The 14,922-nt window shown below is 33.3% G+C and overlaps 1 protein-coding gene across 2 annotated transcripts in view; it reads right to left on the bottom strand.

Annotated features, from left to right (window-relative positions):
* The window catches only part of LOC150107659 (calmodulin-binding transcription activator 2-like), a 790,456-nt gene that overhangs the window by 604,410 nt on the left and 171,124 nt on the right, over nt 1–14,922 (bottom strand). The gene's annotated exons all lie outside the window — the stretch shown is intronic.

The following is a 14,922-nucleotide window of genomic DNA, read 5'->3' as shown; positions in this document are numbered from 1 at the left end:
AAACTCATGAAGTCCCGAAGTCCTTGTAAACCAATGTATAGATCTTGCTACTGTTGCGTCGCTGGAGGAAATTTTCATCCAAGAAAGCTATCACGTCTTTATGGAAACGAAGTGAATAACAACATTCAGCTTTTTTTGTTGTAGAAATTTGTGAAAGGACTATGTCAACATTCTGCCACTGCCTGAAAATCCGAAACATCGAATTCGTCTTGTCATTCACTTAAACTGACACAAAACCCTATGTAACGTCTAGGCAGATATCAAATGTCGACTTGGCGTTTGTACAGTGACAAATAGCTCTCAAACTGAAAATCTCTTCAAATAGAGGGAGGACAACTTTAACATTTGCAGTCTATATTCTTGTGAAACGTAAACTACAAACATGAAAGAAGATAATTCGGTTATAGGTTTTCTAAATAAATATTTTAAACTCAAGAACGTTCACTCTACCCTATTTGGCGGATATCTCCACTTCAAATTTGACTTCCAAAATAAATATTTGGAAGCGTTTATCACTTTAAAGAGCATAGACGACAATTATTCATTTCAAAATGTGTAGCTTATTCTCAAAGAAATTCATCATAAAATGTGATGTTTGGTAAGAGAGGAATTCTTTAACTTGGTATTAAAATTAATTTAGTACGTTCTTCATATCTTCATTATTATTATAATGTTCAAAGATAGTATAACAATAAAACTGAATTAAAATTTTAATTAATTAGACACTTTATTACGTTATTCGAAACGACAGTCCAAAATGAAATGACTAGGTTTCCTTAAATGAGAATATCAGTGTGAAAGTTGTTTTACAACTTTACACTGAATGCGTATATTAACTTCAGCGAGGTGCATGTAAAATTATTCGCTTTCCCGTTCGTAAATGATATACTCCGATAGAGAGGCAAAGATAGACGAAGAGTAATTGAATTTTCAATGAGAATGGCTGAACTGGCTATGCACTATTGCAAACAGTAGCATGAATGTTTAGAACAAATGTTTTTCTCTAATATTTGCATCAAGTAGAGATAAGATTCTGTCCATTAGCTCGTATTTATGCAACTGTTCATATTTAAGGTAGTACATAAAGAAAATGTGCTGCATGGGAATAATTGGCTTAGTAATGCGGGATTCCTGGATGTAACTTTCTGAAGATTAATTTAGAACTAAGACAGAATTCATAGGGCAAAAACTCAATGTCTATTGACTTTATTCAACAAAGGTTCAAAACAGTACGCTGTCCTGTAGATGAAGGCCGAAGACTAGACAGAAAGGAAGTTATTGACATTTATTTGAACTGTCCATCGACTATACTTTCTTGGTAATGTTACTGAAGAAAACTTGTTCCAAAGGACAGAAAAGTTAATGTTCTTTTGGCAGTTTGCTGTGTTGCGAGATGAAACTTACTACTCCACATAAAACAGTTTTTCCTCTCCAACTAAGACAAAGAAAACCGATAAAAGTTATTTGCCTCCTAAAAAGGATTCGAAACTAGGTCTTTCCAATCAAAGGGCAGTGATGAGCAACAGTGCTCTCAAGGTTATGAGGGCAAACAGGTTTGCCCTCATAATCTTGAGAACACTGTTGTCTGTATTCTCCAGCCGGGTCGCCTATTTGCGAAATGAAAAACGTGAGTGTCCAGGAAGGAAACAAAGGTAGCAGAGATTAAGAAAAGAGATGAGTTTACAGTAGTACTGTTGATGGGATAAGCTTTAGATAATCTGGAAACTGCGCTCTAAAGACCAAACATGAACTTTTTTTCCCCAAGCTACTTCAGATCTCGAATAATCAGGGTCGTGGTCATATACAAGGGATGAAATTTATGTACTACCTGAAAACATTAGCAATATCCACGTATATGGTATCTGAGCCAAAACCTATCAGAAAATGCTATTCTCTCCTTCAAAGAGATTGGAGGTTAGTGCTATTCTCTCCTTCGAAGGAGAAAATGCTATTCTCTCCTTCAAAGAGATTGGAGATTAGTGTGCCGTGTGAAGGTAACTGTAAATTGCTATTCTGGTCTTTAAGAACACGAGCATCGGGGACAAAGTCGACCACAGAAAGTGTTCCCAATGCTCGTGTCCTAAAAGAAAAGAGCAGCAATTTACTCGTACAGTTCAACTTCACATACTACACATATCAGTCATTGAATTAGAAACCTTTATGCATATATACGTACACATCACTCACGCACCGTATATGCAAAATACGTGGTTACGTACGTCACCACATGTTCTAGGCAACTGTTTAAGAATGCTGATGGTTGAAATCGTCAACAGTATATATCACAATGTGGAAAATAAACAATATTTGAGAGTTCGATAAAGGACTTATTGTGGGTGTCCGTTTTCTGGCTAAAACCACGATTGTGAAAACAGCAGAGCTCAATGATTTCTCAAAAGGGGGAGATATGCTGGGTGTTTAATCAGTGGAAAAATAACATACATTGCTTGTCTAAGAGACGTAATTGCGATTCTAAAGCAGTCCATCAGGAACGAAATTGCCATTGTCTGAGAAGGCTTGTAAGGAAACAAAACTTCCTGGGTGTTGGAACTGACTGAAGCATTCAATGAAGGCTGTTCCCGACCCACATCTCGCCGAACTATGCGCAGGGAACTGAAGAGGATAGATATTGGCAATCGCGTGCATATACGTAAAATAAAAGTTTCTAATTCAGTGGCCAGTATGTGTAATATTGAACACTTCTCCATTGTTTGAGGTGGCCCCCCAATACTCGTGTCCACACTAGGACGGATTCGAATCCTTTCTAGCATGGATTGCTTCTCCGAATTTGACGGTCTTACTGGAGTGCAGAGATACTTAGGATACAGGGCTGCATCAATTTTGCGTTCCCTCCACCAAAATGGCAGCCAAATCCTGTAGAGAGTTATATATGTTAATCTTGGTTGAACTACTGACTGGTTACTCAATATTGGTTGGACTACTGATTTAGAGATTCTCACTTTTTGTTTCTTTTGTTAGATCTATTTTTCCTTTTTGAATTTACGATGACAGGTTTTTATTTCGAAGACAGTTGTTGAGGAACGAAAACAACTGTCTTCGAAAAATGAATGATTAATAAAAACTTAGTATTACGGTCCTCAACAACTGTTGTAAAACTTCAAAAGGAAGTACACACTTTTTTTTGCAAATATGGAAGTTCCAAAAAATATATTATTTCATTATTATATATTATGTTTTTGTTTCTAATTAAATAAACTAAGATGTCCAGAAAATAAATAATCTATGATGGGTACTATGTATATCCTGTAGTAGAAAGAAGCTCGAGAAAGAATAAAACCTTGGAGTAATTTAACCGGCTCTAGATTAAATAAATTATACATTCACTAAAACTTACTCCTTAAATAAACCAAAATATTTACTCTTTAAAAAACTACCACTACTTGGACTAGATGTTTCAATAATTATACGAAGCGTATGGAGTAATACTTTAAAAAAAATAAAAATAAAATAAAGGATTTATGTTTTCGTGATGAATACGTTTCAGAATGCAACAAGCCTGGGATAATCCCGATTTTTAGACGCATGGCAACCCTACGTGGGATAAACTAGTAATTCCTTTTTGTTTCAGTATAGGTAATCTCATTTTATGTTCGATCTCATCTTCAGTAATCACATCTTACTCAAGTTCTCAATAAAAAGGGATCGCCTTCTTTTGAATGAGAGTTGCTGAATATTTATTCTGTTATAAACTTATCTAATCCATAACTGCCTCACCATCCAAAATGCTGAGTTTCTACTCATGCTCTATTCAGCATTTCTCCTCTAAACATCTGCATACATTCTATAAGTCCCTGATTCTATCATTGATGGAGTATTACATAACAGTAGTACTCCATTGATGGAGAATTACCTCAAAAACTTGTAACAATTCTAGATGGCGCTAAACAGATCTTTCCAACAATACGTCCACGAATCATTTTCACCAGAGCATTTTATCTATACAGCTTCTCTGATTCCTTTTCACATACCTTACGTGCCCGCGGTTATTACAGATGTCGTTTTTCTGAATAAACTTTCCAAAATTTGATAACCGTACGATGTAAACCATACTGGAAGTACTGACTGATTACTCAACATTGGTTGGACTACTGATTTAGATATTCTTTTTTGTTTCTTTTGTTAGATCTATTTTTCCTTTTTGGATTTAAATATGCTCATATTTTATTAGCTTTTAGAAATTATTCTTTTATAATGTTTAAATTTGTAAATTAATCATTACTTCAGTAACATAGTATGTATGCGAAACAAGAATGTAAATATCAAAAACACAACAAATAAATACCGCGAGTGAAATAGAAACCGTAAGGAAAATAGCTTAAAAATCTGATTGAATAAAGAAGCCACTTATAATCAAAAAATGAAATAAAAATGAACTTTAAAAAAAAATACCAGAATGGCATTAATAGTTGAACTGGTAAGACATTGTAAAAAACATGGAAGAAATAAATAAATAAATAAAACAGTTATAATGTCAATATTGAAGTGTTATCAATACAACAAGTTGAACTAAAAGCAAAGGAAAATAAAATAAAAACATATATATAATGTATTCATTGGAATCTGCCATACTTAAACACACTCACCGACATGACTTACAGACAGTACACTTTCCACATGAAATCCACTGTTATGAAATTCAGTACAAAATGATTCTGCACAAACTTCTACAGCTGTGGACGCTATGAACATGTGTTTGTAAATAAATAAATAAATAAATGACACGCAACCCTTTTCATCACTTTCCTGTCCTTTTCTGTTACTTAGTTTGTCTTCATAACTGTCTCTTGTAATCATATTTCACTCTTTAATTTATGCTGACAACAATGCTCACTTTTTAGCACTATATACAAGTACTCTATAGCTAAACATTCCTTTTCTTTATACCTTCCCTTGCCGAGGGGTCTGTCTTGTACAAAGCATTCAAGAAAAATGAGGGACTGCAAAATTTCAGCAACGTGGTATATATACAGTAAATAGCCTCCAACTTCAATGTGCTTCAATATTTACAAGAGATATATACAATGTATAAAATCAAAACAGGTTATCTTCAGTCAGAGGATTTTAATACATTATACCAGTCTGAAAGTAATAAATACTCGTACCCTATCTATTTCAGGAGAAATAACAAATAGCTCTTAATTTCATTACAAAACGATAGAAGATATTTATTGTATGTCGACATTTTGTAGACAGTAGAATTGAGCAGCCCGATGAAGAACGAATTGACATGTGTGATTCTTCAGTGATAACATTTAGTACTGAACTGAGACACGTTGACGTCTAGATTTTGGTTCATCAGTAACAGATTCCGTTACTTTCAATTTAATCAACAATTCTGGTATTATCTTGTCTGTAGGACTTGGCTCATGAAATTTTCTTTCAAACTTCTCTCTAAATTTTTTGCATTTCAACTCGAATAAGCAACGTTACCACGATCATCTTATACATTCATCTTCGTAGGGTTCTTCAATAAAACTCAATAAAACCTTATTTTAATGAAATAGGAACTTTATAAACACTATATTATTCGGCACTGTTTACGAGTGGCTTTTCATAGTTAATTACTCGTAAGTTACAACCGAACTCCCTTATTTTATTTTTGAAACTTATTCCTTGAATCACATATCAATATGAACTCCGACTGGTGAATATACACGTACAAATGTGCTTGTCAAATACAGATAAAACATTCAATGAATTCTAGAAGTATCATGTATAACTATGTAGTTTCATCTCTCTCGCTCGGGACTATTACCACATCAATGGACTAAATTCCGTAATTATTAAATCTAACACTAACTAATTATGACCGTGGGTTATATAATAAATCCTACATTGAGAAAGTCTTGATTAGCTACGAGGATGTGTCGTAAAATCTTGCGTGTGTGAAATCTCATGAAGAGTAAAAGAAAAATCTGGCACCTCGAAAAGAAACATTCATTTGTTTTAAGTAAGTTTAGATCAGTGAATGTAAGTAGGCAGAACAAAGGGATTCATACTTAAGAGAACTGATACTACTGTAAATTCGCACTGATATGTTGAAACAATTTTAAGTCAAAAATAGTATCAGCAGATGCAATGCTATTTTCATTTGCTATTTAATGATTTTTGTCACGTACAAATTTTCAGTGCGGCTTGAAGTCTTTTTTGTACTCTATGCACATAATAACACTGGAAAATTGTTAAGCGTAAGAGGCTCCCACTCCTCCAAACTAGGTACAATATGTTCCTCCTCCCTTTGAAGTGACGTTTAAAAATCTTTCCAAAGATTTGTACTAATCGTAGATGTGGAACAAAGGTATGACATTTTGTATTTATTGAATTAATAGTTAACTGAGATGCTCTCTATTCTCTATATATTCTTCTTCTTCTCTCTTCCATCATCTATGTGGATGATGATGAGACCGAATGAACTCTTTCCATATATATATATATATATACTGTATATATATATGGAATGTGTAATATATTAATATATATATTACATATTCTCGGGAATAGGGAGTATCTTGCAGTAAAAATGTAAATTATTGTCCCTTATATTTTTCTGAGCGCAAGGCTTATAATAAGAATTCTTAATAAGAATTATTTTCGGAGAATATTAGAAAACCTAATTTGGAGAGAAAAAGAATAAAAAAAAACTGATTCATTGCGGTTAGTAACATATTCAGCAATTATCCATGAAAGATAATTACTCAGAAAATGTGTTTGAACTGAACAATAATATATATGCATCATATATAAGATCGTTCTCAAACAGAAAAACAATTAATAGGTTTTGAAACCCTCCTCCCATTCATTTATTGAGAAACTTTTGTCCCCTAAGATGCTGAGAATTCTATATGACATGTGCATTATTACGATGCAATGCCTAAAAAAAAAAGGGGCTGAAAACTGATTAGCTAATCATGCAATTCGATGTAAAGTACTAATACATCAGGAAAATTGATGGTGTAATTTAGAATGCATTGATGAAACGTTTCATCGCAAATAAAAATAAGCAGATAACTTCAATTAAACAGCTTTCGCTTGTAAATGCATTAAGAAATGATTTTATTTTAAATGCTCGCATCAGTTGAAGAATTAAGCAATATTTCAGGCTGCAAAATAAATGTACCAATGTAATTATTAGAGCTTACTTTTACTTATAAAGTAATTAGTGTTACAAAGAATTCGGATGAGAACTCATTACAAAAAGCGAAAACGTTCCAGTCGAAATGAGCATATGGCTTAAATGGATTTTTCACATTATTTGAGATAAAAGATAGCTAAGCATCCAAATCTGGAAAAGCAAAGCATTTCAACTTATTGTAAAGACAAAATATTAATTAAAAGTAAACTTCCACTAAGAGCTGACAAAAGCACATCATTCTGACTACGAAGAAGAATAACACTTCTATTAGGAACCCGCTCACTATTAAGGTGTCCTAATTCTGTCACTTTTGAGAAATGCGTCCAGAAAAGGGTGAAGGATTTATGAAATCATATTATAAATGGGTCGCTGGTGAACTAGCTTGAGGTGACACTTGCTAACTTTCTATCGAGTTAAATCACTTCAAAAAAAAAATTTAATCTTTAAAAAAAAAACGTGAAAACAATTTTAAGTAACGAAAAATTTCAAACGAAGACAAACTGCACTTTCATTGATCACGGTAAAAAAAATAGGTAATGGGCACTGTCAGAAGCTGAATATTAATATCAAAAATTGATATCTTAATCCTTGTATAAATGATTACTTTTAATGACAAATATGGAAAAATACTACTCTTCAATTCCCGTACATTAAAATATTCATCAAATATTCTTGTATATGTTAAATAACGCCAAAAATATGCTAATATTTTACTATCAGCATAGGTGTGTGTGTGTGTGTGTGTGTGTTATATATATTGTTTCAAAATGACTAGTTTCAGTTACTAATACGTGGGTGTGGGCGCAGGATTTATCAAATAAATAAAATAAAGTGAATTATTATCGGGATGGTCCATTTCTGGCTACCATAGTGCATCGTAACATAGATTTCAAAGTGAACACATATTTAGAGGGATCTGCGATCACTTTTCCAGCAGTACGTGCATTCTGTGCGTTTATGGATTGAAGTTTCACTGCTGCATCATAATCTTTCTCCTGTTCTGCCAAATTGTAGCGTATCCGCTCTTCAGCCAAGAGCGGCGAGTTCGAATCCAGGCAAGGGCGTGGATATTTGTGATTGTCCTACTAACCAATTACCATATGTACTGCTATGACCTGTGTCCTGTCGCAGTATGACCTTTGATGTCTTTATGCCATAAAAAAAAAAAAAAATCAAATCTTCTGTTCCTGTCGATGAGCATTCCTCCCCACAAGCTGGAATTTTTCTGAGTACATGACTCGCAATGTCCTGCACAAAAATATGGTGAAGTTTACTAATGTTGCTGCATTTATTTTTCCCATCATTCGTACATCAGTGGTATTCGTGTGGTGCAGCTTATACAGACTAAGTACGGTGCAACATCCTACTTGCCAAATTTCGGAAGTCAGGTATTGAAACACCCACTCTGGTTATTTCTTTTGTTAGTATTTTTTTTTTTGGGGGGGGGGGGGGGCTCTGGCAGGAGACAGAAAGAGAACTACGATTTCAGTTAAATCTTCAGTACACAAATTACCGAGCGGTTCTTGGTTGGAAAAGGTGAAGTTTAGGTGTGGACATTAGGAGTACAGGTAACCCTCATATAACGCGGTCTACAAATTATAGTAACCCTTGTTCAACGCGGTACTTACACAACGCGGTTTCGATAAACACGGCCTATAAATTGTAGTAACCCTTTATCTTTTCATATATTTTTCACCCCGCAACTTAAAAATCAAATTTTATCTTCGTTAAATTTGCGTCTGCCCGTATCGCGCATGTAGTTATAAGTAGCGAATTTATATTAGGGCCAAAATAACCAGTTTTCTGCCAGGAAAGCGCATTAAAAATCATGAGTGTGTTAATCTCAAGCTGAGCACTTTATTTTCTGGTGAGTATATAATGCTTTTTTGTGTAAACATTTTATTTTTTATAGTAATGGCCACTTAGAGTGTTTTTGCGATATGGTTGAAAACGAAATTAGTGAATTAATTGATAGGGAAATAGATTTAAATGAGGGAAAACTGGCACAATTAATAGATGACATCGAACCAAATGGCGGGGAAAGTTCTGCCGAAGATTCTGCAATGTGAATCCGTAATCTGTAATAATGTGAATCCGTTAAAGAATTCAGTTTAAAGAAATCAGCAGAAGGATTGGACTTGGCAAGAAAGTTAGGAAGTTATTTTACAGATAATGATCCCTCAATGGAGCGCTCCGGAAAATTCACGAGACAATTGGATATTTGTTTAGCTCCATATTTTGAACTTAATAAAAAAATTGCAGCATAGTGGTAAGCAAATCTTATTATTGACTTCTTGATAGCTAAACCAGCCGAAGTATGCAATGGGAATTATACAAATGATGTCCAAGAGATTTCAAGTGATGATGACGTCACTCGTAAATAAATTACATCTACGAAACGTTCGTTTTGAAGACAGTGATGACGATTAAAATATGCACTTTATTTTATTTTGCCTAAAATATTTATGCATTATGTGCAATGAAGGTTGCGTAGAACTGGTATTTTTATAAGTTTATACCATGTATTTTGTTTCATAGTTTATATGTTTTCTTAACTTACATGAATTACCTGAATTAAATAAAAATATTTTTTGTTGGATATGTCATTGTTTATATAATTAAAAAAAAAAAAAAAAAAAACGCTTTCGGAACATAACCCTACTTTTTCTATGTGATCTGAGTCTCGCATAACGCGGCATTTCTGTGGAACTTAACATCTGCGTTATACGAGGTTTACCTGTATATGATATTTTAATTACTATGCCTCAATCAAGAATTTCAGTTAATAAATTAAATTAGAACAAGAGAATTGACGAATACTTGAAATAATGGACATTATATAGAGACAAAGGGAAACAGCTTAATTGTTAGAGGATGTAAGAATAAGTAAAATAACAATATTTAAGGGTCTTAAAGAATGAGAAAAGCTTTCAAGATAAGATCAAAACAGGTGATGGTCTTTCGCGTCTTGAAACAAAATCAGCGTTACACAGGTATTTCACTCACGTGGCAAGGCAAATATGTTGTAAATAAACACAATTTCTTTGTTTTGCTGAACTGAATACTAATATAATTTTATTCCTAGAACTAACATCGACAAACATCAATTATCATTGCAACGATCTCTTACTAGGCACAATGGACAAAAGCAGCCTCGAATGTTCAAGAGTTTAGACAACTAACGTTAGGGCGAAATCGATGTAAATTAAAGCCACCATAATTAATGAACTAACCTGTAATAGAGGAATTCCCACATTTACGTATACTTCATTTACTAGTTTTTGCGGTTAATGCGCTTGAAAATTTATTATTTCATCCTTCACTAGGAGACAGTCTCATTAGGATGACAACGTGTATTTTCCGCAATTATCTGATTCCTACTGCGCACTAAAGGAAACCTAACACTACCTTTAGAGAACACTTTTCATTAAAATCTGACGAATTTTCTCAACAATGGAACATAACGAAAATAAGCTCGCGGTGTAAGAAATGAAATTCCGCACGAATCTGTTTTTTATTATAATGAATCTACTTAATGAAGAAGGTAATACTTGTAGTACAAAACTGGATAAACACCATTATTATAATGATCTCAAACAGCACCGGTTTTCAGGATTTGAAGATTAGGATCAAAATAGCCAGGATTTTACAATAATTTTACATTTTCAACTCTACGTTTAGAACGTAGAATTTATAAATGAATCATCTTTCAAAACACGTTACAGATTTGTTACAATTATGCCAAGACATAAAGATGGAGAGGTATTTTTATTTATAAAAATAAAACGAAATATGTCAATTAGAAAAAAGTGTGTTTCTAAAATGAATATAAAACAGCCAAAGTAAATTCAAATTTTATAATACAGTACATAAGAAAATAAATATGTTAAAAAACAACACATTTAAAATCGCTTATAAGTAATTTCCTCTTCTAAACCACCTTCATGTCTTTTACCAACACTAGTCGCCATCAAACTAGCATTCCATTTTTCTTAGTATCGTTGCTCAACCACTATGATGCCCCTAGTGGAGCCATTCACCATGTTAGTCACTTACTGTGCCAAGGTTTGGGCGAAAACAGTCTCGGGTGTGAAGGAAGCGAATGTTCACTAACAACGTAGTTCCAATTCTATGGTTCAGCTTTATTATGTCCCAAAATCCTTCAACTATATCGCTGAACGATTTTCAGAATCTTAGTTCTATTTTAGTGTGATCAATTTCAAGATTCTTCAATTTTAAAACTTTCTTAAATGGAGGCTCACTAATATGCCTTTCCTAAGAAGCCTCTGAGATATTTTGGAAATCCTTCAGGAATATAAGCCTGATTCCATGGGGGTCCGAAGAGGGCGGCAAACGAGACACTCCCCCCCCCGATCGAGTAAAATATTCCACAAATTATAATCGTAAAAGTGATTTAGATATGTAATCTCACACCCTCGACCATGGGGCGCTTTGTCCATCTTAAAATTTTATTACGGGTTGGCCGGTTAATCCCTCGGCGGGGTAACCATAGAACAAGTGTTTCATCTATTGCAGCAATAAAACATGTTCCTGTTTTTGATTCATCTTTTTCTGATTTGTGAAAAACAAAAAAATGTTCATTACTGTTGTGAACAGCGACCAGTTCGTTTGTCCTCTGTGTCTAGTGAATTACGAATTGTAAATTTAGTGAAACAAATTTAAAAAGAAAAATACATTTTTAAAAGGTAAGTGTGTGTAATTCTATAATCTACTGCTGAAAAAACAAATCAAAAAATTAAATAATTAAATAAAAATTTCTTGATGTAATTATTTGTCTCCTAGCTTTGAATACTTTGTCCTCCCCCCCCCCCCCCTGGAAAATATTCTGCAGATGTCCATGCTGATGTCCAATGTTTTAATAAAGTATTTCACAAGACCAGGCTTAATACGCATCAGTAGCAGATATTTATTTATTATTTTCTTGTATTTATTTATTTTTGCAAGGGAATGGGTTGTGTTATATGTTCAAAGGACTGTGTTACATGTGCGTGCTCTCTCTTTCTTCTTCTTCCCTGATTTATAATTTTCGGAAACACCACATTTCCTTTATATTACTTTGCTGTCTCATACGCAGCATAAACCAGGAGTAATACAATCACTTTTAAATCGCCATAAATATGATAGTATACCTTATCAATTCAATCAACTAGATCCTTTTCATAAAGTCTCCACACTTATGCATGTAGGAGAGATATGGAAGGCTTCTAGTCACTACTACGCAACATAACTTTTTTAAAGCTTGTCTAGGAAGGACCATACGTCACGGGAGTAACAAATTCCATTATTTTTCTCAAAATACAAAGATTGTTTATGTTACTAAAAATAGAAAAAAAAAACACTTTCTGGAGTTAATAAGTTCCATTTTTTGAAGAGAAGATCATTCAAATCTCAGTGTGATGTTAAATGTTTCTCACAGAAAATCCGAATACATTAGTTGACACAGAAATAGTAATCTGCTTAAATGATCTTTTGGTTGGCTCCAAATTACTGGCATTCTAAAAGTAATTTATCTGAATCTATCGAGTCAAATTAACATTACAAATCGTGTAGCAATGATGAGGAGCAAGCTTTATATCTTGGTCCCCTGTTTCACAACCAAAGTAATGAAAATGTGTAGTCATTACCATATGAATGATGTTCGCTGCTTAAGACTTCTCTAAACGAACTACATCACCCACAACACAAAAAAGTAAAAGCCTGTTCTACAGCCTTTAAATTTTAAATGTGACATAATAAAAAAAAAAAAAAGAAAAGAAAAGAGAGATTCAAAGACGCCTGAATGCACCTGAGAGCTTGAAGGATTACGGTATTCTTTAATAAAAGATAAATTCGGAAGCGTTTTAACAATACCTCGATTTCCAAACGACGGATACGCGCCTATGGCAAGTAATATTATAATTTAAAATTTTATTATCTAGTATTATTACTGGCTAATTCATGATAAAATATTCCGAAACCCTATTAAAAGTGTAAACATTTGAAAAACAAAATCCTTATGTGACGGAATTTTTTTGGAAAATGCAGATTTAGATTCAGCGTCTTGAAATATTTTAAATATCTAATTCATTTTTGTTTTTCAAAGTAGTTTTTTTTTTGTTTTGTTTTTTGCGTAATCATTTGCTGCTCTTTTTCTCTTCTGTCCTCAAGACGAATTGAGTCCCATGTGGATAAAAGCCTTCCACCGTTCTCTGTCCAAAGTAAGCTCTTTCATATGCCTAGTTTTGAAAGTCCAATGCAGTTCTAAGCACTTTGTGCCATGTTAATCTTGGTCTTCCACTGGGTCTTGTATCCTCCATAGTGCCCTCAAATACTATGCGAGGAAGTCTGTCAGGTTCTATTCGCACAATATGATCAAACCAATGGAGTTGATGCTTTTTTTATTTTTTTAACTATGTTAAGAATTGTTGAATTAGGGATATTCAAATCTTGCAGCACTTGTCTTATATTCAGTCCAACAAGTGCTATTAATTTCAAAGGCCAACAGCTTGCTCTCTGCTGCTTCTTAAGGTCCAAGTTTTTTCCTCCGAATTATAATAATTATATGATTTATATAATTATTATAGCAAAATTTAACAGAATATCTCAGATTGCCACCACTGAACCATAATAGTTTACAATTCACATAATTTCGCTATTAAACCACTTTTCAGTAAAGTAAATTTCCTTTCCAAAACGAAAAAACCTCCTGTATTGAAAGGTAGAGTTTGTACAGATGAAATATCGCCTCTATCGACGTAGCATGGCATGCGATACGTTCAAGTACTGTGTTTAATCTTCAGTTTTGATTTACATGCTTTAAATGTGAAAGCATTCTCACTGTAAGGTCTTGTTATGAAAACTATATATTATCGGGAAAGCTATGAATTTAACTGCGGTAGTTATAATTTTGTAGTTGTATTAATCATGGAGTTATTTGACAACTAAGGGATTATGGCATAAGAAACTGAATTATTGTTCTCGACTGATCATTTCACCGTGTTCATTTGTGGAATCTATGTGCGAACTAAATTTTCGGTGACTCACAACAGAGCTCTACACACTTCTTTAGTTTAAAAGCTTTCGCTTTTAAACTAAAGTTTTTAAATAATATTCACAAAATGCAAGGAATAAACTTTTATTCAAAATATTTCGACACTTCATTATAATTCTTTTTTTCTGTCCAGCCTAAAGTTAATCTCTTATGCTACCACAATTTATTAGCAGAAAATCCTGAGTAATTAGTTAGCCAAAACCAGTATTGCGTTTTTATGAAGCTCCTGTTCAGAAAAAGAAGTCTCAATTTTTATTCTTTAGATAAAATTTCATAATACAAAAAAAAAAAAAAAACACGAAATATTAATAAGTGTTTACACAATTTATTTTTTCTCGTAATTTTTCTTTAGTACAATAATGTGAGAGATGACCGCATGAATGTGTAGTTTCTGGGAATGAGTGAACTACTGTAGTTCTATATAGCAAGCTATATTTAAAAATTAAAAATTTAAATGTTTCAAAAATAATAATATGCTTTATAACTTTATAATTATATAATAAGATTTCTATTGTGAATTCCAGGAAATTTATTTGAAAGTATTTATAAATGCCAGTTATTTATACCATACATCCTTCCTTCTTCCTAATCTCTGCCATACCTGAGGTTAAGAAGGAAGCTTTTTTTGGGGGGGGGGGGGGGATCCCATCTAGTCGTAAATCTTTGCGTTAGTACCTCAATGACTAAGAATTAGATAATACCGAAATCCTACTCTAGA

Source organism: Typopeltis vanoorti, chromosome 4, assembly GCF_054136105.1.
Source record: "Typopeltis vanoorti isolate ZY-2024b chromosome 4, IOZ_Tvanoo_1.0, whole genome shotgun sequence".
NCBI lineage: Eukaryota > Metazoa > Arthropoda > Arachnida > Uropygi > Thelyphonidae > Typopeltis > Typopeltis vanoorti.
This window is presented reverse-complemented; position numbering and strand designations above follow the sequence as displayed.